At 42.6% G+C, this 23,915-nt stretch overlaps 2 long non-coding RNA genes across 3 annotated transcripts in view; both read right to left on the bottom strand.

Moving 5' to 3' along the window:
* Nucleotides 1–339: 339 nt before the first annotated feature.
* LOC147571971 (uncharacterized) lies at nt 340–2,904 on the bottom strand. The gene is made up of 2 exons (XR_015246876.1): nt 2,554–2,904; nt 340–586 (listed from the first exon to the last, which is right to left on the bottom strand). It is a non-coding gene; the product is annotated as an uncharacterized LOC147571971 (long non-coding RNA).
* Nucleotides 2,905–3,093: 189 nt separating this feature from the next.
* LOC147571970 (uncharacterized) overlaps nt 3,094–23,915 on the bottom strand; it is a 117,601-nt gene continuing 96,779 nt past the window's right edge. The window contains exons 4-5 of one of the 2 annotated variants that reach the window (XR_015246662.1): nt 8,459–8,532; nt 3,094–3,228 (exon numbers count right to left, since the gene is read on the bottom strand). This is a non-coding gene — a long non-coding RNA (uncharacterized LOC147571970). The remainder of the gene's footprint in view (nt 3,229–8,458; nt 8,533–23,915) is intronic. The other variant, XR_015246661.1, reaches the window with a different exon arrangement.

Here is a 23,915-nt window from a genome sequence, read left to right as displayed (position 1 = left end):
TGGTGGAAGTCTGAGCGAAAACGGAAGTCATTCATTACACAGCTAGTGGCCTGAGCAGGGGCACTTGAGTCCCCCTATCTGTGGAAAGTCAGCAGCTTGAGGAAATTTGGATTACATTCCTTCGAGGGGCTGGGAGCTCAGGGCAATGAATGAATGACAAATCACTGCAAGTCTGTGTCTGTGACCAGGAAAATAACTCAAATACAAATAGCGAAGCTTCAAACAGTAAGCCTTGTTTACACCTTCTGGTCAAAGCCATCTCTCATTTCATAAGCTGCTAAGATGGCCAATCCCCATAAAAATTAAGTATTGTGTGGGGATAAAAGAAATCAGAGGAAGGAAGCAGGAACCATCAGTTTAATATCTGTAGCATCACTGGGGAGCGCTGTAAGTTCAGGTGAAGTCCAGTGAGGGGTAAACGATAGAAATCAGCCCTTGTTCTATGTTGCTGAGCTAAAGACACATTCGATAAACTTCTGTCCGTGAACCTAGACACATAGGTCCAAGGTGTGAGCATCTCCATTGTCTCAAAATGCTGCCTTTAGCAACTTTTACATTCCCTCAGTTGCTTATCCACTTTCCTTGCCTGAAAAAGATGGAGACTGATATTGGTAACTGGAACCGAGGGATGTAGAAGAACCTGAGATTCCCTCCTTCTATTTCTTGTTTACTTATTACAACAATCGGGCAAACCGAAGACACTGTCCATCCACACCCCTTTACCCACAGGCAGCACCCAAAGCCTTTCCACTCATAGCACCAGAGGGCTCTGGCTTCAGGCAGTGAGCAAGAGACAGGTGTGGCGTGGAAAGTGGCTGTGGTGGGAGGCAGATCACAGCCTCAGTGAGTGGGAGAAATCGCACATTTTTGCGTGCTGTCAACATGCTCAGAACCAGTTATGTGAGACCCTAGATTAGCCTTTATGAAAACGGGTCTATGCCCCTTGCTAGTCTTTTCAGTCACTCTGACAGCCACCCGTAGTAGCTCAAGCCCAGCTGATGCTTCATCACCACCACTATCCCGGCTGCATTACCCTAACTGTGACCTATGCCTCGGTTTCCTTTTCTGTAAAACGTAAAGAGAAAGTACCCACCTCATAGTGTGGTTGAGAAAAAAAGTGAATAAGGCGTGGAAGAGACTTAGTGCAGTTCCTGGCATATAGTAGGTGCTTGTTAAATGCTGCTGTTGCGGTTTGTGCCCTGCCTTCTACTGCCAGGAGACGAGGTAGTGTAGTGGTTAGCAGCACAGCTAAGGCCTGGATACATAATCCCATCTCTGCTGCTGACCACTGGCAAGTTGTTTAACTGCCCTCTCAGCTTCCTCACCTATAAACTGGGGATAATTAACAGTGGCTGCCTCAGAGGGTTCTTACAAGACTAAGTGGGATAATCCTGGGAAGCACTTAGTTCACAGGACCCAACACACAGTGTTGCGTTTATGTGCACAATGCGTTTATGTGCACTTACTTTTATTATTATTGTCATCTGACACCTTTAAGGAGAAAGCAGCTTCCGTGTGAGCATTGGACAATGTGTTACAACCAGCGCACTGGCACAAGAACCTTGGTGCAAGACGCTCACGCATTGGCACCAACCCCCTAGTCATACTGCTTCAAAAGACACTACTTACTAGTCCCAGTGCCAGTGGGGGGAAATGTAAAGTCACTTTCTCCAACTGTACTTTAGCTCATGCTCTTCCCCAGACAGAGAGTTGTCATCAAGGGGGCAGATACAATTTTCTGAAGTCTTGATGAAATCTTTATTTAAACCTTAGACATACTGCAAAACATTGAGGATTTGGATTATCCCCACCTGCCAGCTCCTCACAGCTTGTCTAAAGAATAAAGACACACACTTAAATAAATGAAAAAAATTTTCAGAAAAAGATGTTGCCCCTTGCATTTTGAAATAAACAACATTATTTCCCAGAATCCTCTAATAGGCTGTAAGCAAGGCTTTTTTGAGCTTCCGTTGCAGTGTGGACCTGAGTTCTCCATGAAGCCTTGGAGGAGCAGGGAACAGGAGGGGTCATTCTCCAAGAAAAGTGAATCCAATAAACACAGGCCATCAGCACAGAACCTCAAATCTCATCTGAGAAGTTTGCCTCACTACAAGTGTTCAGCAGTTACAAAGCTAGTAAACTTTGAGTAGAAAAACACAGATGGCAGTCAAGGCTGGCTCCAGGCCATGTTTGCCTCTGAGACTTCTTCTGCCATCCTACCGCCAATACCTTCTAGAAGCTTCCGCATCACACTCCAGCCTCCAGCATACGCCCACACTCCATATTCCTGACCCCTTCCAAATGCCCAGGATGCACGGTAGGAAACATCTCCCTGATCTTAGACCTGTGCCTCTTCCCTCCCTTTATCAAAACTTACCCCTGCCAACTCCTACCTCAACAGGCCTCTGTTCTCTTTTGTTGAAAATCCGTCAGACCCTAGCTTACACTAAGGCAGTAGAGGCAATTACTTACATGGAGTGATTTAAAGCATACCACCTAGAATATTCTCTGTCCCCAACACTAAAATTTCCCTCCAAACAGCTCTCACAGTACCTGAAACACCATCATCGGGTTTTTTGCTGTTTCGATCCAATCTGTACTGTTTCCATGAGTCCTCTGTTGAATTACAATAGCAACTTGCTTAGAACATCTCAAATCATAACCAGGAATATCTGGTCTCATAGAGAAGGGACTAAAGACAAGGAAGTTGTAACAGAAAAGTAAGGGGAGAGAAACAGGTCTAGAGTACAAGGGATTCTTTTCTTTAAAAGGAATAAAGGGGCACCTGAGTGGCTCAGCCAGTTCATCATCCAACTCCTGATTTCTGCTCAGGTCATGATCTCACAGTTTGAGAGTTCGAGCCCCATGTCAGGCTCTGCACCGACAGCATGGAGCCTCTTTGGGATTCTCTCTACCCTTTCTCTCTGTCCCTCCCCCCCCTTTCTCTCTCTCAAAAATAAATAAATACACTAAAAGAGAAAGAAAAGGAATGGAGATGTTTCTTGGGCAAACAAGGGGTGATATGAAGGCTGTGGCTTACAGAGAAAGTTAGAAGAGATTAGGAATAAATCTCACCATTTCAGAGTCCTGGCAGTGATGGACCGTAGTGGAATCACAACTGGATAAACTAACTCTCATTTCAGTGTGTTTTGTGGCTGATATGCTTGCTCCCATTGTCTTGCTTCCTATCTGCTTCCACTTCTCTTTCTCCACCCAGTGAACTTCTCCCTAAAGCCAATGAAAATGTGGCCTTTACTTTGAAAATAATACCAGGGGCGCCTGGGTGGCGCAGTCGGTTAAGCGTCCGACTTCATCCAGGTCACGATCTCGCGGTCCGTGGGTTCGAGCCCCGCGTCAGGCTCTGGGCTGATGGCTCAGAGCCTGGAGCCTGTTTCCGATTCTGTGTCTCCCTCTCTCTCTGCCCCTCCCCCGTTCATGCTCTGTCTCTCTCTGTCCCACAAATAAATAAAAACGTTGAAAAAAAAAATTAAAAAAAAAAAAAAAAAGAAAAGAATACCAATATGTGGATCATGCGCTGCAGCAAAACAGCAAGGGGATACCTATTGGTGGGGAGGTGAGGACCCTTCAACCAGCCTCTCAAATCACTGCATTATTGTGATTGCTTGCTTCATTTTATACAAGACCGGTTAGTTGGTTTTATTCTACTTGTGTCCCTTCATTCATTCACCAAATATGTGTTGAGTATCCAGGAGAGGCCAGGCTCTGGAGATCCAAAAATAAAGCCACAATCCTAACTTTAAGGACTTCATGTGCTGGTAAATCCACACTCCAAAAATCCATAGCCCTGATTTGGCAAGTTCCATGATATATACAAATATTGTCTCTATAGTCGATATCCAGCTACCCACGGTGAACAAGTGGCCCTCAACACTACTCTGTAACAGTATGCTCTCCCCAGTTGAGACTAGCAGGCTCCAGCGCAACCGCTGGACCTCACAGGTGAGCAGGGGAGGCAACAAGTCAACCATCAGCATGCACAGGCAGTCACAGAGCACAACGGAAACACAGAACCACAAAAGTAAGAGACAGATTCTACCTGCAGAGGGTCAAGGGAAACAGAAGAGAAAAATCATGAACTTCAGCCACTGAAGGAGAGAATTTAATGTGTCAATGCCCCACTAGACCATAAGCACAGACTGCTTTCTTTTTTCTGTATCTGTCTTGTAATGTCTTCCGGTGGACGTCTCAGTGTGTGACATACATATACGTTATAGCTATTCACTGAGATTTTGAAGCAAAGGGAATCCACATGAGTGGCTTGCTCCTTTTTCCTGGTGGCTGTACAAGTGGTTTCCAGATTTTACAAAAGGAAACCTTGCCATTGCTGAGTGTACCCTGAAACCTCATTTTATTATTTTGACTTGAGTTTTAATTAACTGTACATATGGCTGCTTGCTCATTAGGGTCATATGGCCCAGCTGGGGATGGATCTTCCTGGCATCTGGGCTGCGTTAGCATGTGCCTTTGGGATTTGGGTCTCTGACAAGAGGCTGTGAAGGAGAAATTCGGGAAAGGTTACAAATTCAGGTGCCAAAAGCAACTGCTTTGGCTCCTCCAACGTGAGAGCAAAAGAATAAAGAACCATAGAAAAATGGTCCAAAGTAACAAATCAAACTTGCTACGAAGCAGAGTTTGACCAGGCACCAACCAAGCTCACTAGAGTGCTGGATGGGGGCTAAAGCGTCTGCAGATTTTAAGACTTGGCCATTTCCAAAATAAAAATTCAACGACATGCTACTCAATCCAATAGTAGAGAATGCCCAATGGCCTGGAAGATACCACTCCACAGAGGCGCAAGTTTTGTTTGTGTGACTGCTAAATCTCTCTCTCTCTTTTTTTTAATGCGAAGCCCAGGAAACACTTAGTGGAAAACAGGTTTGTAACCCTGGTAAACCACATGGCTAGCTGCCTTCCAAAGAGGCTTCCTTTCTGGAAAGTGTGTACTTATCTAAAATTGAAGTTGTGCCTACCAATGCTAAAAACAACGGGCCTGTTTAATCGTGTTAGTTGGGGGGGAAATTCATCGGTCTGTTACTGATAATGTGTATTCAAACTGTGGATTCACTAAATTTTCAACTGTTGAAACATCTGGAATGAAGTCACTGCTCCAAAAAATACATAAGAAATGTGAAACAGGACAATAGTTTAAAGGAACTCACAAAAGCCTCCAGCATCCTCAAACATCGATTATAAAAGGCCAATCAAGTTTTGATTCCTTTACGGAAAACGAATAATTCTTTGCCAGTTGCTTCCAACCTCAGCCCTTCCCCTTTTAATAAAAATCTTTGTGTGAACTCTCTTAAATTCAAATTTTCTACAACATAAATACATCATGAGATTGCTCCAGGGGCCCCACAGACATTTTCTTAGTATCAGAAGCACAGTGGGAACTAACCTCTCATTTACAATACGTTTGAGCGTAGAAAGTCACTAGCCTGGAGACCCCCTAAAGCACCAAAAATTTCCCTGAATTCATTAGCATATACTCTACTAAGCAGTAATATTATTAATATGTATCGAATCATATTTATCACTTACATTCTAGCTACCTCCAAAAGTATTTGAAGCAGTTTAGACAACAGACACATATACTTTTCAATTGTTAAAATAAGGATAATCAAATAAAAATATCAAAAGTGTATATTTAAGAGGAGAAAGGTTATTATACCAGAAACCCACGCTAAGGAGTGATACTACAATTGAGTCCTAAATTTTGCTTCAGAATTTTCTAGTAGCCAATAGGAAATTTGGTGAATTATATAATTCTCACTCATTAAAACAGAAATAAAGTTTTTTCCTTGGCACTAAAATCCAAGAGAAAATTATTACATGAATCCTTATATAAAGAACCTGTAATAATTAGCGACTTTTCAAGCAATTTTAAAGATGCAAATACATTCTTCATGTGAACATTTCTTATATTTAACCTCAGGGGTATAATATTAAACCATAATTTTATGCAGGCATGTTTCCAAATAAGTAAACTAATATAGTCCAGGTACGTGATTTTGTGACGCTGTAATTTCATGTGGAGATAAAGCCTGGAAAATCTAGAACATTAGATGATTAGAAATTCTGTTAGGTTACCTTCATCAAATATAAAATACCATGGCTGTGCTTTTGAGAGGCAATTCAAGACTGAGCTCTCCTTTTTAAATTCTTTTTTTCAACGTTTATTTATTTTTGGGACAGAGAGAGACAGAGCATGAACGGGGGAGGGGCAGAGAGAGAGGGAGACACAGAATCGGAAACAGGCTCCAGGCTCTGAGCCATCAGCCCAGAGCCCGACGCGGGGCTCGAACTCCCGGACCGCAAGATCGTGACCTGGCTGAAGTCGGACGTTTAACCGACTGCGCCACCCAGGCGCCCCAAGACTGAGCTCTCCTGAGTGTCTCTATAGTTCTATTGATGCCAGAAATCAGACCCATATGCGTCTAGTAACAGAAGTGCAGGGAGCAAGATGCCATTTGGTTATGAAATTCAAAGAGAAGCACAGTGGATCTCTATCACGGTACCGGCCCTGCCCACAGCCCCCATAGGCACCTTTGCTGAAGGGGTGATACCACATGTACCTGGCCAAAGGTAACTGGACCAGGGGCAGTCACTTGACTTAAAGGCCAAGAAGACACAGGCTCATGACATGGCTTGGCTCAACCACATGAACTTGTCCATTCTGATTCTCACCCTTCAGCATTTAAGCCAAGAAATTCTAACATTAGGGCAGTTAACTGTGGAAACACTAGTTTAATGAACATAATATAAATAGAAGCCAGGATTCATGTTGGCTCTGTGTGTAAAACAAAGAGAAAAAAGAGAAATCTAAGAGAAGCAGTAGATATGAGGAAAAGAAGTACAAGTACAGTAAAACCTTGTTATAAGTAACTTGTTCTGTGAGTGTTCCACAAGACAAGCAAACGTTTCTAATAAATTTTAACTTGATAAATGAGCGATGTCTTATGAGTAGTACATGATGCTGAATGTTACATGATCACAACTGAGCCAATGGTTTTCTCTCTCTCTCTCTCTCCCTCCCTCTCGCTGCAGGATTGTGGGTGATCATCTCCCATGCTTGGATGCTTGGTCTCAGGCTGTGGTGTTTGGCAGAAATCAGCGATTTTTCAAACGTTGGAAGGTGCCCATAACTGGCTCTAGTGTATTTTTTGTCACTTCAAAGCACCTATGGACAGTCCTTTGCTTTTCCATACCAGAGTAAGCTTAAAAATGCTTTGCTTCATTCTAGGTCAGGCTGCGTGCAGTTATAGACCCTTTCCTCTGCTGCCTTATTGCCAGTTACATAGATACAATATATGACAAGAGTTTATTAATACTGTACTGTAGTCAATATCCTGTGAGTGTATACAATGGCCCCCATGCAGAAAAAGGTTGAAAAGAAGGGTGGTAAGAAGGGGGAGATGATTACAGTGGAAGTCAAGAAGGAAATCATTGAGAAGTATGAACAAGGTATGCAAGTGGCTGAAATTGTAAGATTTTATGAGAAGTCTACATCTTCCTCTGCAAAGGAGGAGAAAAGGTGGAGGAATCCCTCACTTCAAATGAGATTAGGGAGATGCGTAAAATGTGGGAAACAGGGCAGGGTGTCTGGGTAGCTCAGTTGGTTAAGCAACTGACTTCGGCGCAGGTCATGATTTCACGGTTGATGAGTTTGAGCCCTGAGTCTGGCTCTGTGTTGACAGCTGAGAGCCTAGAGCCTGCTTGGGATTCTGTCTCCCTCTCTCTCTGCCCCTCCCCTGCTCATGCTCACTCTCTCTCTCTCAAAAATAAATAAACACTTTTTTAAAAAAATTATAATGCGGGAGACAGTGCAAATTTTTGTAGAAAAGCACCACCTGAATAAGGCTGTAGCAGTGCAAGCGATGAATCTGTTTAAGGACAATGCAATGTCACATTTCCGTGAAGTCCTCAAAAAGAGGCAAAAGCAAGTGTCACTGGACAGGTTCCTTGTTAAACTTGCACGAAAAGAAAAAGATTCCACTGAGCCAATAGAGAGCAGTGATTCCATTGGCGATAATGAAAGTCGTCCTACACAATAACCCTCCTCTCTCTGTCTCCCTCACACCAGCCACGAAGGTTTTCAAAGGTAAGTTCAGGTTAATTTGTTTATTTTCCCTTCTATTTTGTATTTTCTTTATTCTTTTGTATTCTATTACAGTATTGTCATTATTTTTTATATGAATATTTTTGGGTTGTAGAACGAATCATCTGAGTTTCCATTATTTCTTATGGGGACACTCACTTTGATACACAAGTGTTTTGGATTACAAGCATGTTTCCGACACCAATTATGCTCACAAACCAAGATTTTACTGCATATGGAGGTAAAGATGAGAAAACTGAACAGAGAGAGGTTTAAGAAGCAAATCTGCAGTGGGGGCTGAGGCACATCGATATCAAAACTGTAGCATTCAGACCATCTCACCTATCTCTGATCAGTGGATTCTGTCTTTTCCATCCAGTTCTTCAGTTTTTCTTGGTTTCCTGTGTGCATGCAGCCTTAAAATAAGTGGCGAATTAGTGGAGGTAATATTCTTTTTTTTCCCATTTTTTAAAATATTTATTCATTTTTGAAAGGCAGAGAGAGACAGAGCACGAATGGGGGAGGGACAGAGAGAGAGGGAGACACAGAAACAGAAGCAGGCTCCAGGCTCCGAGCTGTCAGCACAGAGCCTGACGCGGGGCTGGAACTCACAGACCGCAAGATCATGACCTGAGCCGAAGTCAGCCACTTAACCGACTGAGCCACCCAGGCGCCCCTAGTGGAGGTAATATTCTAAGTCACTCAGTCTGCACCCAAGAGGATAAATGAAAGTACGTTGCTTCATCTATGGAAAGAAATGTAGGCCTATGCAGCAGGTCCATAGGAGAAGTTCACTGAGCTAGAGGCAACTTGTCCTCAAGCAACATCTTCCTGGGGGTCTGGACAAACTGAAATCAACTGACGCCTTTGAGCTCTTACCGTGAAGTACAAAATAAACAACTTTGGCCTGAGAGAAATATTTTAAAAGCAAGTGTCAGCGGGGTTCTTCCTTGGGAGGTGAGGAGGAGGATGCTAGTACACTTGCCTTGAATACACATCTGACTTTAAGCAACATTGGTCCCAGGCCAGGGCCAGCGAGGATGGTTAGCTACAGAGGGGTTGGTCCTAGACATTTTGTGGTAGAGTCCACCTGAATATGGAAAATTGTCAACACAAAACAGCAATTTTGATTTGGAAGAACTAACAGAAGGAAAAAAAAAAAAAGATAAAGGCAATGAAAGCGATGAAAGACATTTGCTGGGAACAGACAGCCCGGATTTGAACCCTGGCTCCCAAATGTGTTAGATGCGGAACTTTCAAGTCACTGTGCCTTTGCTTGTTCATTTGTAAAGTAGGGTGATTAGAGTATCTCCCTCACGGAGTGGTTATGAGTTTTAAATGAAATGATCCACGGAGATCACATAGCACGCTGCCTGGCACATGGACGCTCCATAGAGGTCACCATCCCTCCTCTGGGAGCCTTGTTTCTGATATTCCGGTCACTTCACGCTCAGACCCTCAGGAGTCATCTTTGGGAAAGCATCAAAGGAGCAGAATGAAAAGGCAAAGCACACTTAGGGAAGGCAGATGATATTGACATTTTGACACGAGGGTATTTGTGGATTAAATGCATGGTTTTGAAGAACTAAAGTTCTGAGAGGTTGGTGAGGATGAAAAGCCATTTTATGCTGGTGAAGATTCAAATGTCCGTTCAAATATCTGGCATACTGTAGGAAAATACCTACTTCAAAAATACAAACTAGAACAATAACAAAACCACTTTTAAACCATTATGCACTTTTTATTATTTTCATACTGACTACTCCTGGGTCTAGTTTCCTGTAAGCTTGCTTCAGATAGAACTTCTTTAACTTCCCAAATAAAGGCCCAGTCCGAGCATTCCTAGCTGACACTTTCAATGACCCATCCTAATCCCTTATCCACAGACTTCTGACTGCAGGTATCGAAATCTTTGTGCCAGCGGGCATTCTATAGAGCCAAAGCACTGCCCTGCCCCACATGGCAGAGCAGAAATGCCGGGAAGAAACACCCTTGGAGCAGCCTTCAACCAAAGACCCTTGAGAGTCATTGTGTAAATGACTTAGATAGGGTAGGATAACTCAAAGTCAAGTGTTTACCCCCACGTCTCAGAGTTTCCCTACAGAATTAAGCCCCAATGGCCCACAGTGGTGGCTGAGCTTCTAACATCTTTACTGGCTATCTTTTCTACTCAGTATTACCTTGGCACCTCCCCTCTCCGTTCCCACTGCTGTTCCCTGTGTCTCCCAAATCGACTGCTTGCCCTTGAGTCCTTGTCTCGGGTCTGTCTCTGGGGGAACCTAAAAGAAGCAACATCTCTGCAGAAATCTTTTCCTTATTAAGCAATCTAAAGTGTCCAAGAGAGTGCTTAAAGCTTCCAACCCTGCTTTCTGCATTGATTTTTTTTTTCCTTCTTCCCCGCGGATTTGCCAAACCACAGAGAAGGTATCTATAAAGGACCCCGAGCCTAAAAACAGGGAAGACTCCAGTGGGTCTGTGATGAAAAGCACCAACCAGCTCTGCAAGGGGCAGCCTCACTTTCCCACGGGTGCTGCCCTGGGGAGACAGACACAGAACTCGGGGTTTACAGCACATCTTCATTCTCCAGGACAAAGTGGCTGGGTGGCTTTGCCAAAGGAGCGGTGTGCCCATGATGAGGACCGCCAGGCAATTAGGTTCTTGTTCTCTCCAAATTTCAGTAGGAATACAGAAGTTTTATTTTTAACTCTGCGGGGAGGCGTTGCCATGGTAACACAAGGAACTCCAAGAGCAATTTGATTGATTGATGATGTTGTGATGAAGGAGGATTGACATGAAAGACAGTGGGGGGAAAAATCACCCAGCTTTATCACCCTGGGCTGAGTTTATAGATCTTGGTTATGAGACACTAATAGTATATGATATCTGTCTATCCCTATGCAAAAGGAAACGCAGATGTTTTCCTACTCTGGTCCCCAAAGCAAAATGGGGAAGAAAGAAACTAGTGAATTGACCATCAGAGAAGGGAGCTGGTCTCATTAATTGAAGAGGCAGGTGATAAATGCAGCTGAAAGAACATAACATTTGCTAGGCAGGCTAGGCAGAGCGTTCCAATGCCCCACCCAGCAGGCACTGAGGGCACAATTCTGCTACTCCCTGTCCCTAACACATTTCACTTTCAACCATCCTCTCCTTTCTTTTTTTTTAATATAATTTATTGTCAAATTGGCCAACATACAGTGTGTCAAGTATGCTTTTGGTTTTGGGGGTGGATTCCCGTGGTTCATCACTTGCATACAACACCCAGTGCTCATCCCAACAAGTGCCCTCCTCAATGCCCATCACCCGTTTTCCCCTCTCCCCCCACCATCAACCCTCAGATTGTTCTGTGGATTTAAGAGTCTCTTGTGGTTTGCTTCCTTCCCTCTCTGTTTGTAACTATTTTTCCCCTTCCCTTCGTCCATGGTCTTCTGTTAAGTTTCTCAGGATCCACGTATGAGTGAAAACATATGATATCTGTCTTTCTGTGACTGACTTATTTCACTCAGCAGAATACCCTCCAGTTCCATCCACGTTGCTGCAAATGGCATGATTTCATTCTTTCTCATTGCCGAGTAGTATTCCATTGTACATATAAGCCACATTTTCTTTATCCATTCATCAGTTGATGGACATTTAGGCTCTTTCCATAGTTTGGCTATTGTTGAAAGTGCTGCTATAAACATCGGGGTACAAGTGCCCCTATGCATCAGCACTCCTGTATCCTTTGGATAAATTCCTAGTAGTGCTGTTGGTGGGTCGTAGGGTAGTTCTATTTTTAATTTTTTGAAGAACCTCCACACTGTTTTCCAGAGCAGCTGCACCAGTTTGTATTCCTACCAACAGTAAAAGATGCTCAACGTCACTTATCATCAGGGAAGCACAAATCAAAACCACACTGAGATACCACCTCACACCGGTCAGAGTGGCTAAAAGTAACAAATCAGGAAACAACAGATGCTGGCGACAATGTGGAGAAACGGGAACCCTCTTGCACTGTTGGTGGGAACCATCCTCTTCTTTCAAGTTACCTTCCTCTTAGTGGTGGGGATAACATATTTGAAATAACCCTGCAGGTGTTTTCCCTCCTGGAAAATTCAACATCTTTCCTTACAGCCCAGACACTGTCCTTGGCCCAGGGAAGGTAAAGGAGGATGCCAGCAGGGTGGAAGGAAGGTGTGACACAGGAGGGATTCCCATCAGACAGGAAAGGGATGTGGAAAGCTTTTCTGGAAGTGAACGGAGAAAGTTCTTGAGCAGCAATTCTCAAAATGATCCAGATCTTCCTGTGGGTCCTTCCAAGATCCTGCCAGGGGGTCCGTGAGATCAAAGCTATTTTCATGCTCCTGCTAAGGCATTGTTTGTCTTTTTCACTCTCACCCTGTCAAGAAGGTACAGTGGAGTTTTCCAGAGTCTACACAGCACGTTACCACAATAGTTTCAATGCCAAAGTATATATCTTCTATTAGATATAGGCTTAAATACATGCATCTTCTATGAAGCCAGATATTGAAGGAATTTGAAAAAAAAATGTAAAACCAGCTTTCTTACTAATTTTTTTAGGAATCTAGTTATCTTCCACTTTTAAATGTTATTTATATTAGTCTATAATAGCTATTTACTTTCTTTTTATTTTTAAATGGATTAATAAAAATTTTAAATTTCTATTTTAATTTCTAATACAGTAAAAATAACTAGTTACAGATCTTCCTCAACTTGCAATACAATTATGCCCCAATAAGCCTATTTTAAGCTGAAAATATTATAAGTCAAGGGGCACCTGGGTGGCTCAGTTGGGTTAAGCATCTGACTTTGGCTCAGGTCATGATCTCACGGTTTTTGAGTTTGAGCCACACGCCTGGCTCTGCCGTCAGTACAGAACCTGCTTCAGATCCTCTGTCTCCCTCTCTCTGTCCCTCTCCTGCTCGTTCTCTCTCTCTCTCTTTATTTATACATACATACATACATAACTTTAAAAAAGAAAATACATAAATAACTTTAAAAAAGAAAATACATAAATAAATAAATAACTTTTAAAAAAAGAAAATACTGTAAGTCAAAAATGCATTTAATACAGCTAACCTACTGAACATTAGAGCTTGAGAAGAGAAAGGAAGAGGAAACACCTTGCAAAGCAGAAAGAAACCCTCTGTGAAGCTTGTACTTTAAGTCAACTGTGTATTTACTCACAAAGGATTATTTCATGCTAGAAAGCATGAAAACACTTAAAGTGTTTTTTCCACATCAATTGAAGTTGTTGTTTCCAGCAATGGGAGATCAACTTCTTTGGGGGAGAGAAGACTGTATCTGAGTCATAATGTTTACATTTTGACCCCAGCTCAATGTTCTTCTTTTTCTCTATTCCTCTCCTATTAAAAAAAAAAAAAAAAAAAAAAAAAAAAAAAAAAACCCTTTCCCTTTATCATTGTTTTGCTTCCATTTTCCCTTTCTCCATCCCTCCCCTCCCCTCAGCCCTCTGCCTCCCTTTATCCTCTTCTATCATTCTTTTCCGTTGCTCTCTGCCTTGGCTGAGTTGGGGGTAACCTAAACCCACTGACCCAACAGTAGTGAAAGCTGTTTCCAAGAGTTGCCACTTACTGCGGGCATACTCTAGCGCCCCAGGGACTTTGCACAGAATAGTTCATTTAATCCTCACAATAACCCTACAAGGCAGATTTACACTTGCTCAGAGTAATTAGGAAATTACTCAGTCTCTCACTCAGTCTCCTTAATTCATCCCATACTCCCTCCAACCAGCCACTTATTACAACCCTTAAGTCCCTTCAGCAGGCCACTCCAAAGATCCTGTCATTTAGAATCCTGACTCCCCTCCAGATTACCCTCTTAAGCAGAGTCTCTCTAAAATCTCTCCAGGCTGTGGTCTATACTGGATCCATTGGAAATACATGCCCGTTGCCCCCACAAACTGATAGTGCAGGCCACTCCCTGGGTTGCTGCTTTTCTTTGCTCTGTCATCAGATGAGCTGGCCTTCAGGTTTTACTCTGTGGGTCCGGCACCAGCCTCTGAACCCCACAGTCTCCAGAGCTGCCACGCCACCCCGTCTTCCCTTCTACAAAGGCAATATCATCCATTGCTTTAACAATGGAGGCTTATAGCAACTGTTATAAGATGTGCTTTCAAAGCTGTATCAGTAAGCTATTGCTGTGTAACAGACCAAATGTTAATGGTTTAAGAAACAGCCATTCACTATAGCTCACGAGACCACAGGTCAGCTGGGTCACTCTCCTTATCTGGGCTAGGCTTAGCTGATCTCAGCTGAGCTCATGTACGTATTTGCAGCCAACTGTCAGTAAGCTGGGAGCTGACTGGTCTGATAGTCTCCTCTCAGGTGTGGTGGTTGGCTGTGTCTTAACTGGGATGACAGACATGACTAGGCCATGGGTTTCTCAGCATTCAGCAGACTAGCCTGAGTTTGTTCACATGACAGAAGCATGGTTCCAGAAAAAAGTGTGAAAACGTCCAAGGGCTCACAAAGTTTAGGCTCAGAAAAGTTTCACCATCATTTCTGCAACATTCTATACAGGCCAAAGCAAATCACAAGGCTTGATTCAAGGCATGGAGAAATAGACTTCCCTTCTAGATGGGAGGAGTTGCATGGTCAAATTGCAAAATGTGTGGAAACAGGGAGGAGGTTGAAAGATATTGGGAACATTTTTGTAACTAATCTACCACACAGGCAATTTTCTATCCTGGTCTTTACGATAAGCTGTGGCTCATATGGATCTTGCTTACTGCTATGCTATTTCTATTAGTCTACACTAAGATGGGCATTAATATGCAAATAAGCCATAAGGAAAAGTTTTGACTAACACTGATGTTACTATTGACTAGTTTCTTTTTCCCTTGCTCCTAGAGCTGCTAAACCACCTGAACTCATGTAGCAGATTTTTTGACTCTTAGTTCAGATACTTGCATATAGGAAAGGAAAAACAAACTTTTTTCCTCTACCCTCTCAGATTCAGTAGCTGGGGGGTGCAAATTAAACTGACAAAAGTCAGATTAGTAGAAGAAAAGGAATACATACTTTTTACCATTGATATTTTTTATTTTACATGCATAGGCGGGGGGGGGAGGTGTTCATAGAAAAAAAGTGAAAGCCCACAAAAGCAATTAGACTCAGAAGCTCAGCTCACATAAATTTTAACAAAAGGTGATAAATTGCAGAAATTTGACTAGATAAAGGGCTCCTAGGGGTGGTAAATTGTGAAAAAGTAAATAAATATATGGGGAAACCAGCGATAGATAAAGGTTTTTTAGTAAGGTTTGTTATGAAGACTTGAGTTGGTGCCTTCTTTGCTGAAAATTTTCTAGAATAATTAAGAATCATTCTCTTCTTCCTAGTACAGAAGTGGTGGACATCTTTACAAATGTAATTTTATGTTACCTTTATAAAAAGGAAATTTATGCCCTGCTTTTAGACACAAACGGGAAGGGCAGAGAGTTCCTCTTGAGTCTGATGTTTCTTAATTGCTTTCAGCTCAAAATCATCTTTATGCCTAAGTGGCATATCCTGGAATGGAATATTCTGATCCCCTTCACATATACCCCTGCTAAATGTCATCTTGTCAGTTTAAGCTCATTTCTTCATCCCCTGGAATCCTTCAGATTTCTTGGTTGAGAAGCCTGAAAGTGTAGTCCAGGCTACTTCCTGCCAGAAAGTCCAGAACATCTGGGTCTGATCCAACCTGAAAGTTCTTGATCAACTCAGCAGCTCCCCCAACACGTACGAGGCCCCTCTGATCCAAGGCCGCTCAAAGAGGAAGTGAAATCCAGAGCTGAGATCTCTGCAGTTGGTGGTGAGAGAATTATAGTCCCCACCAGAAACACCCTCCTTATCCAGAGCAAGCCCATAAGATCAAATACAGATGTGTGGGGGCAAGTCAATCCAGCAGCTTCTTGGATGTAGGGCCTAAGAAATTCAGAACGCAATGAAAGAAGAAAGAAAGGAAATCAAAGAGCAGGGAAATAAAGAAATAAGTCAAAAGGAAGAATTCAGAAAAAGAAAGAGAAATTAGCCAGTGGTAAAACTTATTTTTTGTGAGGGGGAAAAATATGTTGGGATATGAAACCAGGGAAAGGAGTGAGACAAATCTCCAATGCATTTCCTGCTCATCCTTTGGAGTACAAAAACCATTTCCTATTTGGCAGACCACTTTAAAAGGCCATCCTTATTCCAGTCCCAGCAGGTAGAGATTTAAAGGGTAAGGCTGTCTGATCAACTGGGTAGATGGAAAATACTTGGAGGCTTCTAGGGAGCCATTTCCGTCTCTCTTCTAAAGAAACCAGTGACTATTCTATCACCACAAAAATGCATCCTGAAGACCAATGGGCCAGACCACATTAAACTGAAATGGCTCTTCATGGGGAAACTTTGTAGAGACCAAAGCTGTTTGCATGGATCTTAGGGATCTCTCTGGTGGGTGAAAATCAAGCATAGCTTAGCATCACATTAATTCTGTTGGAAACCACATCCACCACTGACTCTGAATGGGCCGCTGTTCTGAAATCCTAAGACATTTCTCCATGTGCAGGCCACAGCTCTCCCATATTGTATATGGAATGCTTTCCCTTAAAGCTTTTCTTCAAGAGCCCTTTTGACTAGAGAAAATGTATGCTCATACATAGGCTGAACAAGTATGAAAAAAAGACTATGAAGAAAGGATGAAGGAATTGCCCGGAAAACCTAAAGAGTTTTGCACCTGTATCGTAGAGGCAGAAGTGAACCGCATGATGTAACAAACTGGGTGTGTGTTTCCTTCCAGTGACCTCCATAACAAAATACCACCGACCTGGGGCTTCAAACAACAGAAACTTATTATCCCACGGTCCTGAAGAGTGGGGGAGTCTAGAAGTCTGAAACCGAGATGTCAGCAGGGCCATGCTCCCTCTGAGACGCTACGTTGAATTCTTCCTCAACTCTTCTTAGCTTCCAGTCGTTGCTGAAAATCCTTGGCATCCCTTGGCTTCTGGCAGCATCCCTCCAATCTCTGCCTCCCTCTCCACGTGGCCTACTTCCCTGAGTGCCTATGTCTCTGTGTCCAATTTCCCTCTTATAAGGACATCAGTCATGTTGGATTTACGGCTGACCCTACTCCAGTATGACCTCATCTTAAATTGATTATATCTATAAAGACCCCATTTCCAAATAAGGTCACATTCACAAGTTCTGGGCAGACATGAACTTTTGAAGGATATTATTCAACCCAGTACAGGGGCGAGTGGTGCTTTCCCCAGCTCTGCCAATTAAAGATAGGAAAAGAAATAGGTTTAAACTGGAGTGTGAATGATTGAAACTTTTTAGCCAATAGCATACGGAGCCTGCTGCACTGAGCACTTTAGGAGAAATAAGAAAAATCAAGTTCTCCTTCTGTGACCCTCAGTGGGCCTATGACCCACTTAGATAGACATGGAAGAGGTTCACAAGTTGATAAGCTAAGGGAGAAATAAAGTCTTTGGAACAACCAAGCATTCACATAAGATGCCTTAAACAGCAGCGTGCACAGGAGTGCCCCTCACGTGTTTACACTGTGCCTGAGACATAAAAAGCTGGACAGAGCATCAGTCTTACTCCAGCAACATGAAACATCTGGATAAAAAGCATAGTATTTTTTTGAACCCATCAGAGAGCTGAGGTCTCAGAGCAACTCAACAGCATGAAATCTGAAGGAAGTGAGCCTATCCAAGAAGACCGCATGTGAGCACAGGCTCTCCTGGAGCACACGGCATGGCAGATGCCAGGCTCCATACAAATGGGTAAGAATTCAGCTAACGTCATTTTTGCTTTCTTTCAGTTTTGTTGAGATCTAATTGCCACCCTCACTGTACAAGTTTAAGGTATATATCATAATGACTATATACTACAATATATGTAAGTATCTGTAAGTTGCTAAGAGAGTAGACGCTAAAAGTTCTCATCACTAGGGGAAAAAACGTGTGATGGGGTTTTTTTTTGGAACTATATGAGGCGATGGAGGTGAACTTATTGTGGCAAAATCTTTAATAAGTTGCTAACGGCCAAATGTGGGCTTCTCTGACTCTAGACTCCCTGGAAGCTGCAGCCACAGAAGTTCACGCTCACCGGCAGACTCCTCTCTGCAGATCTCCACCAAGTGGCAGAGGAGGGAGGTAAGGAAGTAGGAAGAGAAATGAAACTAGCCTTGACTGTTCTCCAAACATACCTTTCCTATAGCTCTGACTGTTCAAACTGCAGTAAGGTTTCACATACATTTCACAAATTTCCCACCCACCCCCTTGCCAAATTAAAGAGACAATTAAAACGAAGTAAGATGTGGGGGGACATCCAAGAGAGAATACGAAAAGTGAAAAATGGATGTCACTGTATTACAAATAAATAACCACACGGCAAGGGGCGGGGAAGAAAAGAACTAACCTAAGTAACTTTGGAAAACAGAATCTTGACTGGATGCCATAAGGCAAAGAGGAGAACATGGGCACCAAAATGCTGTGATCTGGCTATCAAGTGTATTTCTCACAAAGGTATGCGTTAGCTGTTCTGAGCCACTTCATGCGTGTACTAGAAGTGAACAATAAATAAACTATAGGTCAAGAAAGCTAGATTTCTTGCTGTGAGAGAAAGAAGTTACAAAGAGAAAGGCTAAAATGAACACTTTGGTGTTGGATTGGAATCAGAAGTATCAGAATAACTCACTGTTTTTAATGTCTATATGGATGGTGACAGAAATAGAACTGTGTGGGGAAGAGTGTGCTACAATCCAGACAAGCATTTTCTAGCTCTGTCTGCTGGGTGGGCCGAGAAGCAATGATGCTCAGTAGTAAAGAGCACACCTAGTGCCCATATTTTTATTTCTAATTACCATTTTCTAATCAAAGGAACCAGGGTTCCTTGGTTAAGAATAAGTAAGTGGAGGCATGTGGGTGGCTCAGTGGGTTGGGCGTCCGACTTTGGCTCAGGTCATGATCTCGCGGTTTGTGAGTTCGAGCCCCGCGTCGGGCTCTGTGCTGACAGCTCAGAGCCTGGAGCTGCTTCGGATTCTGTGTCTCCCTCTCCCTGCTCCTCCCCCACTTACACTCTGTCTCTCTGTCTCTCTCTCTCTCTCTCTCTACCTCAAAAATAAATAAAGCTTAAAAAAATTTAAAAAAAGAACAATAAGTAAGTGATACTAGGCCTTGGTCAGGAAAAGTACATAAGATCTTGTGGCAGAAAAATGGGAATTGCTCGGAAAAGCATGGGATTTGCCAAAAGAACACAAGAGGTAGCCTAACGGAGCCCCTAATAGCTAAAGATGGAATAGTTTGAACAACCAATGACAGTGTTAAACTTTAATCAGTAGAATAAAATAAATATCCGTGTGTGCATGCTGATACAAATAATCAAATAAATAAATAAATGGGAAGTAGGGACCCTTCTTCCCCTATAAAATAGAATTCTGTAAAAGTCAAAAAGAGAGAAATGAAAAACATTCCTACTCGGTGTAAGAAAAAAACACAGTAAAAACGGATGCATCCATGATCCATTTACAAATGCTGAAATTCCTGGGTGCAATGTGAAGGGAACAGGGATATTTTCATAGTCTCAAAATATCTACCCAAGACATTTATTAACTGCAAAGGGAAAGACCATTTTAGAGTTAAAAAGCTCATCAGACACCACCTTAAAGTGGTCAAGGTTAGCATCACCAGTAGCAGGATTCATTGACATCACGAGCCCTTTAATATGAAGCCCAGGGGACAATGTATCATTTTGCGGCACTTTTGACAAGAATGTACAATCTCATCCTAATTGTGAGAAATCATCAGGCAAGCCAAACAAAGGACCACCCTACAAAATAACTGACCAGGACTCAAGGTTGTGAAATACAAGGACAGTCTGAGGAGCTGTCATGGCTTAGAACAGATGAAGAAAAAAATCACCCCCACAAAATGCAAAGTGGGATTCTAACTAGAATCCTGTACCAGAAAACAGACATTAGTAGAAAAGGTAGTGGAATTCTTTTAATGTTTATTTATTTTTGAGAGAGACAGAGGCAGAATGCAAGTGGGTTAGGGGCAGAGAGAGAGGGAGACACAGAAGCAGAAGCAGGCTCCAGGCTCTGAGCTGTCAGCACAGAGCCCGACGCGGGGCTCAAACTCACGAGCCGCGAGACCATGACCTGAGCTGAGGTCGGAGGCTCAACCGACTGAGCCACCCAGGTGCCCCCAAAAAAAGTAGTAGAATTCTAATAAGATCTAATAAGATTTTCGAAATAAGAAGTTTTTAAAGAAACAGAATCCAAAAAGTTAGAGAGGGAGGGAGCCAAACCATAAGAGACTCTTAAAAACTGAGAATAAACTGGGGCGCCTGGGTGGCGCAGTCGGTTGAGCGTCCGACTTCAGCCAGGTCACGATCTTGCGGTCCGTGAGTTCGAGCCCCACGTCGGGCTCTGGGCTGATGGCTCAGAGCCTGGAGCCTGTTTCCGATTCTGTGTCTCCCTCTCTCTCTGCCCCTCCCCCATTCATGCTCTGTCTCTCTCTGTCCCAAAAATAAATAAACGTTGAAAAAAAAAAAAAAACAAGGGGCGCCTGGGTGGCGCAGTCGGTTAAGCGTCCGACTTCAGCCAGGTCATGATCTCGCGGTCCGTGAGTTCGAGCCCCGCGTCGGGCTCTGGGCTGATGGCTCAGAGCCTGGAGCCTGTTTCCGATTCTGTGTCTCCCTCTCTCTCTGCCCCTCCCCCGTTCATGCTCTGTCTCTCTCTGTCCCAAAAATAAATAAACGTTGAAAAAAAAATTTTTAAAAAAAAGAAAAACAAAAACAAAAAAAAAACTGAGAATAAACTGAGGGTTGATGGGGGTGGGAGGGAGGGGAAAGTGGGTGATGGACACTGAGGAGGGCACCTGTTGGGATTAGCACTGGATGTTGTATGGAAACCAATTTGACAATAAATTTCATATTAAAAAATAATAATAGGGGCGCCTGGGTGGCGCAGTCGGTTAAGCGTCCGACTTCAACCAGGTCACGATCTCGCGGTCCGTGAGTTCGAGCCCCGCGTCAGGCTCTGGGCTGATGGCTCAGAGCCTGGAGCCTGTTTCCGATTCTGTGTCTCCCTCTCTCTCTGCCCCTCCCCCGTTCATGCTCTGTCTCTCTCTGTCCCAAAAATAAATAAACGTTGAAAAAAAAAAATTGAAAAAATAATAATAATAATAATAAAGCTATCTGGGAAAAAAACAGAATCCAATGAAAACTATGGGTAAAATATTTAACACTCACTAAAGTAAACTCATGAAAAGATGTTCAACATTATTAATCATTAAGGAAATGTAAATTAAAACCTCAATAAGATACATGCCTATTAGGATAGCTAAAATCAAAAAACTAACAATACCAAGTGCTAGTGAGGATGTGGGAAAACTGGACCTTTCATGCATTGCTAGTGGCAATACAAAATGGTAATCGTTTTGGAAACAGTGGCAGTGTCTTATAAAGTTAAGTATACACTTACCATAAAACTTAGGGATCCCACTCCTAGGTATTTACCAAAGAAAAATTGAAGTTTACAGAAAAACCTATTTGCAAATATTTATAATGACCTTATTCATACTAACCCCAAATTGAAAGCAAACATAATGTCCTTCAGCTTGTGAATGGATAAACAAACTGTGGCATATTCACATTCAAGAGTTCCTGGCAGTGTTGCGAAAGCTGGCTCACTGAGGACTTTTCAAAACTGATAGGAATCAAGGACATACACACCTAGAAGTTAAAGGATGAGAAAACATACATCTTGACTATTCCCATTGAGTCACATTTTGGGGGGCCCTATGAGATCCATTTTGACTGGATTCCCAGATGTCTCTCCTCTCTTGACCACCCTCCCTCTGCCCCAACCCCGCCTCCAGGTCTAGACTCCTCTCTTCTGACACCTGCAAGGTCAAGGCCAGGGAAACCGTCTTCACTGGCTTCATAGAGGATGGTCAAGGTGTCTCCATGGTCCTCTGTGAGACTGAGAGTGGCTTCTTATTTCCCTCAGAATGGAGCATCCAAAAGCCAAGTAAGCAATATTGTTCTTAGAATAATTTCATGTATTCAACTAGAAATTTATTGAGTACTGAGTGTGTGCCAGGCATTGGAGAGACAAGAAAAATTTAATTAAAAAAATTCTATCTGATAAAACAGACAAGATTCCTGCCCTCATTAATATGAAAATAGCTTTTAAAAAGAAAAAAATTGGCAAGAATCATCATCTACCTTGAGCCACATGAGGGTCTGAAGGGAAAGGAGAAAAATTGGGTGGTTGCTTGCTCTTTCTTCATTATAATGCTTGCTTATCTCCTTAAAACTCTTAATTTTTATTTTTGGGATTCCCAAAGCTCTTTCCAATTTTTAATTTTCTTTAAGTAACCTTTAGGGGATTCTGGGTGTCTCAGTAGGTTGAGCATCTGACTCTTGATTCAGCTCAGGTCATGATCCCAGACTCATGATCCATGACTTATGATCCCAGGGTCATGAGATCAAGCCCCACAGTGGGCTCCATGCTAAGCATAGAGCCTACCTAAGATTCTCTCTCTCTCTCTTCTGCCCCTCTCCCTTGTTCGTGTGCCCACTCTCTCTCTAAAAACAATTAAATTTTTTTTTAAGTTCTCTAATTTCTGGAAGGATATGAATTACTATTAATGGTGACACCTCTAAGTTGGTAGGATTGAAAAATGTGAGGTAGAAAGCAGATTCATTTTTCACTAAACACCATGATATAACTTGAATTTTTATCATATGTGTGTACTATTTTCAGAGTATGAATAATATTAAAAAAATGTTTAAGTTTTCTTCTTTCTGTGGCTCTATGACAAGAAATGCTATAACTAGGACTTTCTCCTAAACTAACAATAAATGAATTAAATCTCTCCAAAACACCTGACTTTTTAAGAATTGGGCATCAAGCAGAAATTCCATTTCTAGAAAATTACCCTGCAAAATTGGCAGAGCATCTCAATTTGGCATGCGGCCAGTGGGGTCATACCTGGGTTTAAAACCTAGCTCTGCCACATTCTACCTACATGACCCTGAGCAAGTTACTTAACCTCAGTTTCTACTAATTCCTGCCACAAATAACTTCCTCATAGGCCTGTTAAGAGGATTAATTAAGATAGTGCATGTAAAGTTCCGGGCACAGGGGTGCCTTGTTGGCTCAGTTGGTTAAGCGTCTGACCTTGGCTCAGGTCATGATCTCATGGCTTGTGAGTTTGACCCCCAAGTCAGGCTCTGTGCTGACAGCTTAGAGCCTGGAGCCTGCTTCGGATTCTGGGTCTCCCTCTCTCTCTGCCCCTCCCCTGCTCGTGCTGTCTCTCTCAAAAATAAACATTAAAAATTTTTAATAAAAATAAAAAATAAAGTTCTGAGCCCAGAGCCTAACACAAAGGAAGTACCTAATAAATTATGATAATTACTGTTATTAAAGAATTAATCACAGGAATGGCTAAATCATCACTGCAGTATAATTGTTAGTCCTTGGAAAAATGCAACTTTCTATCACTAGAGCACTAGGTAAATAAGATGTGATTTATCTATACAATGAAATATGCAGTCATGGGTCACCTGGGTGGCTCAGTCACTTAAGCGTCCAACTCTTAATTTCTCCTCAGGTCGTGATCTCGTGGTTCGTGAGATCAAGCCCCATGTCAGGCTGTGTACTGATAGCATGGAGCCTGCTTGGGATTCCCCCTCTCCCTCTCTCTGCCCCTCCCCTACTCATGCTGTCTCTCTCTCTCTCTCTCTCTCTCTCTCTCTCTCTCTTTCTCAAAATAAATAAATAAACTTTGAAACAGGCA

Source organism: Puma concolor, chromosome F2, assembly GCF_028749965.1.
Source record: "Puma concolor isolate L17-30 chromosome F2, mPumCon1.1.hap2, whole genome shotgun sequence".
NCBI lineage: Eukaryota > Metazoa > Chordata > Mammalia > Carnivora > Felidae > Puma > Puma concolor.
This window is presented reverse-complemented; position numbering and strand designations above follow the sequence as displayed.